Source organism: Marmota marmota, unplaced genomic scaffold (genome assembly GCF_001458135.2).
Source record: "Marmota marmota marmota unplaced genomic scaffold, marMar, whole genome shotgun sequence".
Classification (NCBI taxonomy): Eukaryota; Metazoa; Chordata; class Mammalia; order Rodentia; family Sciuridae; genus Marmota; species Marmota marmota.
The window spans coordinates 47779903-47784981 of record NW_025999977.1 but is presented as its reverse complement, the minus strand read 5'-3'; the positions used below and the strand labels follow the sequence as shown (position 1 = coordinate 47784981).

The following is a 5079-nucleotide window of genomic DNA, read 5'->3' as shown; positions in this document are numbered from 1 at the left end:
GTAGAGATCATGAATTTCTTCCGACTATCCAGGTTGGCATTCAAAGTCCTCCCCAAATTAGTTTTATACCTCATCTACCACTGTTATATGTAAAATTTTGGTTTTGCTTCCAACAGAATAATTCTTGTTTCCTGGGCACACCCTTGACTTACTTGCCTCTGATACCTTTCTCCTGTGAAGTCGGACATTACCTTTTGTTTGATTATAAATTGTACTTCTCCATTCCTCATTTCCATTTTTTAATTTTTTAATGTATATCCTTTGTGTATTTTAGCACATTTTATCTTTAAAACAAATTTTGTACAAATTTTGCACATTATGTTAATGTATCTGAGTAGTTAAACAGTGTTTTTTTTTTTTTTTTTTTTTTTAAAAAGCTAAGTATATACCTAAGTCGTAAGACTTAGTTTCATGCCATTATCATCTAACTACTGAAGAGAAAAGATCTGAATTACAATAACCCATCTCGGCAAAATTTTCCAGAAGGGCTTCAATTTACAAATCTTTTGAAAGGGCAATATTAATGTAATTCACATCAGAACATGCAGTTAATACGATTAACAAACAAACCACAATTTTGCTATATGGTAGAACTTTCTACTGGTTCTACTGGTTTCAGTTCCTTCATCCTTCTGATTGTAGACTTGACTGTGACGGCAGAAGTGGTATTGTAGGTCCATAGTTTTCATACAGGAACCACAGTGCCAGATCCCCACAGCCCATCTCTTCATCTTGGTTTGGCTACAGAAGGAACATGTATACTTGGCATGCTGGCTGATTTCAATTTTCTTCACCATTTTCCGGAGGGAGGCACTGTAGCTGGCCCCGTATTTACTGACGATTCCGACTTTCTTAGTGCGTTTAAGCCATGTCGCTGTGACTTAGGCCAGAGACCGAAGAGGGTCATTTCCATTTATAAAACGCTCCCAAACCTTCAAGGTCATTCTCAGTAGGAAAAAGTAGCAAACACTTAATGATCACTTACCAGGTGCTGGGAACTCTCCTTTGTTTTGTAACATACAATAACTTATTTGGTGCTTATAATGATGCTGCAAGATAGGTATGACCATTATCTCCATTCTATAGATGAGGAAGTAGAAACATACCATCTCCCTTCTACAAGAAACTTTTCCTGATCTCTTTTATGATGCAAAATTGCTTCCTTCACTGAGCTTCAGTAGCACATGCTTCTTCCCTTATGTCACATCTCTTTTTAAATAATTTTAGGTATTGTCTGACTCATGCTGCTGGTCTAAGCTCCTTAAGAGCAAAACTCATGTCTTAATATCTTTCTACCCATCAAGCACTTGCTGGACATAAGTACTTAAGAAATTTCTACTGCATTGACTTGGATGGACTTCTTGGCCCTGGATACCCTTGATTTGCTGATAAGTGTGCTCCCAGGACTCAGATGTTGGTCCATGGTAGAAGTACTGACCTGATTCCGAATAAGCTCTTCTGGAGGGTGAGGAGGTGGATATATATTGGGCCGGAAGAAGGCTCTTCAGAACAGACTTATCCAGCAGCTCATGTGTCATTGTCCTTTTTTTAGTGATGGAGGCTTGGGATGGTTTTTAGACATACAGTGAACATGTTAGGGGAATTGGCTCCTCCCATCTGCTGGGGTCTGGGCTGGACATATAAATACACTATTTCATTTTCTCTCCCAGTATAAGCAGAGTGTAATTTGAGTTCTTTCCACCTTTTCAAGACTCTCCTTCCTTTCTAGGAAGTGTCTTGTCTTTCCTAGCACCAGTATGTGTGCCATTTACAGCACATGAGGTGCAGATGGCTGTGTGTGGCATTGCACAGTGTTCATACCTTGAACACTGCTGGAAACTCTGGAAGACCAGAGATGGAACCTTATCCTTCATTCACTTGGGTGCACAGTCTGGACAAACGGGCAGTTTTGTGATGAGTCGCTCGTCCTTCCTCACACTCTTGTAGGCATTTGTACAGGCATTATGGTATCAGAACATGGGACAGTTAAAGAAGCCAGGGTGCACCACAAATTTCTGGATGAGTGAAGAGAATTTCAGGGAAGTGTTTTGGAGAGCCTAATATCTCATCATAGTGGCCACACTGAATATCCTCCATAAATACAGACCAAGGCTTTAGAATGTCAAGGAACTTGCTCAAGTTGCCCGACTAAGGAATTGGAGAGTCAAGTTAAAGAGTCTCTTAAAAGCACCTCTGCTCTTCATGCTTATTACACTTAATTGTTATGCAATTATGGAACTAAAAACCATTCCTGGGCTCACTGACAGCGGTAGCTAGTTGAGCACTCTGAGTTCTACCTTCTAAATGGTTCTTTCTAAAGCATACCTTTGAATCAGGCTCCTAGTTCTTCAGTCCTTGGTTTTGTCAATATACAAAGTGATGTAAAATTAAACTGATTCTTATCTCGAACTGGTCCTGGGTAATATTTTTGTAAGCTGCCAGAGGAGCTTCCCCAAAGGCATTTTAAACGTTATATTAGTTTACCATTGTTCTTTTTCTTCGGTCCCATATTCTAGGCTTTCCATTCCCAAGAACAATCACTGTGGCTGTTATTATTCTGATGTAGAAAGTAGCAGAATGTTCCATCCTCTCAGAGATGGAATTCCATTAGGCTCTGGGACCAGCAATCGTGGGTTTTGCCCTTTTCTGAGAGCTTCTCTGAGACAAACATGAGATCTTGGTTTTTGGACGGGCTGCGTTTATAGTCGGACGTTGTGGCTATTGAGACACAATGTTCCATAGGAACCTGGGTAACTGCAATTATGCTTAATGAAAAGGAAATGAAAATCCTGAAAAGCTCGTGAGCACAATTTGATATTATATTTTGATTCAAAGTGCCTTCATATCATTACGTGAAATAATAAATCCTGTTGTATGGCCTAGTTTGAACCCCCCCTCATTTTTATTATAACCATCCTCAGGGGTATTTCAGAGCTGCTTTTGATGTTCCTGATCCATGTGTCACCTTGTTTAATTCTTCCATCTGTAAAATGAGACTGGAGATTTTATGATGTGCGAATAAGAGCTATGAAGCATGGAAATATAAAAGCATGGTGGTTGGAGGACTTTTCTATCTACACTAAAATACCAGCAAGCACAACTCTGAAATAATTCCTTTGATGTGTGCTAGAAGCAGAGTATTGTTTGTAATCAGAGATGGTAATATATTAACAGAGAAGCCTGAATTGGCTGTTATTACCCAACAAAGGAGTGGAGAAATAAAGAGAACTTGGGCTTCCAGGCTATTAACAGCTACTAATTTCTCATCATGGTGTTAAACCCATTAAAGGAAAGGAGTTCTGTGGTCCTGATCCTGTGGGTTTCCAGAATTCCTCTAAGTCGCTGTAGAAACTGACTGAACTCGGCAGAGATGGAGGACCTTCTGCAGAGAAAATCAGAAGTGGCTTCGTCAATTTCTTCCTTTATTCAGGGAGAAGTCCCCTGGGAAGGGCCAGAGCTAGTCTAGGAACTGGCCAGTAGGTTTCCCCTGTCAACATTTCACTTCAGTAAGCTGTTGGTGGCCTGAAATAGCTCCTTAGTTTCTGAGGGGCTGGTGTCCAATGTGTCCTGAGGGTTGGGAGACAGTATTATTAATCTTGGTTCTGCAGCCCATAATTGGTGGGATGTCACAAATCTGGGTGTGCTTTTTTCTACTTGTACAGCAAGGATATGGGACTAGGAAATCTCAAAGGCCCCTTTGACTACTATACATTATGATCTTTTGACCTAAATCTCCTTTGTGACACCAGGGACAGTTCTTCAACATCTAATAAGAATTGCCATTGGCGAACGTTCAGGATGAAAACTGTTAGAGGAAGTTATTTTTCAATTCCCTCTCCCTTCTTCCTTGGCTCCCTCTCTCATTTCTTGTTTCTTCTCTTATACAAATCCTTGTTAGCCTTTGTTAAACCTCTTTTTAGCTAATCCAAACTATAGAATATAACTTTCTCAACTTTTTCCTTTCTCTAAAAACCTTGCCTTCTGCTTCACAAATAAAATGGAAATCGTGGTGAAGGGAACTCCTAATTTCCTTCCATCAGATCTGAAAATCCACCTGCTGGTGTTCCATCTTTCCCCCTGTGTTCCTGTTGCAGTAAAAATTTCCCTTCGACACTCTAATTTCTACACTCTAATTTCATAGTCTAATTTCCACACTCCAGAATCAATGCCTCCACTTCTGTTCCATAGCCGAAACCCCCCATTTTTGTAAAACTTAGATTATACAGAAGATGTATATTCTCCAGCTTTTTCTCCTTCAGTGAGTCCTTTTTTTATGGTTTGGATATGAGGTGTCCCCTGAAAGCTCACTCTGTTTACAGTGACTACCCAGGTAATCCACGAGAGGATGAATTCACTGATAGGATCTCTCTCCACATCTAATCATTTTACCTCTGAAAATTCCTGCATTGTCCCACACATGACCTTTAGAAGGATACCTTGTATCTAAGCCATACATTCCACTCTGGGTCCCCCAAAGCTCATGCTCATTTCACAATTCAAAGTACACTTAAGGCTATGGAGACTTTTGGAAATTTATTAATAGTTCCAGAATTTCCCAAAGGTCTAAATCTAAAGTCTCTAAGACTCGAGGCAAACTCATGGATGTCTTCCTTTGGAAAGAATAAGTCGCATATATCCGGTATAAAATGGCAGAGTGAACATTTTTATTCCACAGGGGAGAAATAGAAGCTTAGAAGGAAGGGATGGAACCAAAACAAAACCAAAATCCAGCTGGGCGAACAAGTACAGCTTCTGGGGTGCAAGGCGACTTGATGTTCTCTCCAAAGGGCTTTGCTTCTCTCCAAAGCTCTACCCCGTGCGTGGCCTTGCAGTCCACACGACCTCTCCTGGTTTGGGCTCTATCCCTGGCTTTCCTCAGCATACATTCCTTGTTACTGGCACCTCTAAATCTCGGGGGGTCTCCACTGCATCTTTGGCTTCTTTCTTTTCCATGCAATCATCACTGAAGGGGCAGCCCACGGGGACTCTGATTCCGCTATACTTACCTGGCCTCCCAGGCCTGCCTTTGAAATCTTAGGGGGTCATGGAAACTTCCAAGTCCAGTATTCTGTTTTTCTG

The 5079-nt window shown here is 40.8% G+C and overlaps 1 pseudogene; it reads right to left on the bottom strand.

The window, feature by feature from the left end:
- Positions 1 to 580: 580 nt before the first annotated feature.
- Positions 581 to 881, bottom strand: LOC107137056 (annotated as a pseudogene).
- Between the last annotated feature and the right edge of the window lie 4198 nt (positions 882 to 5079).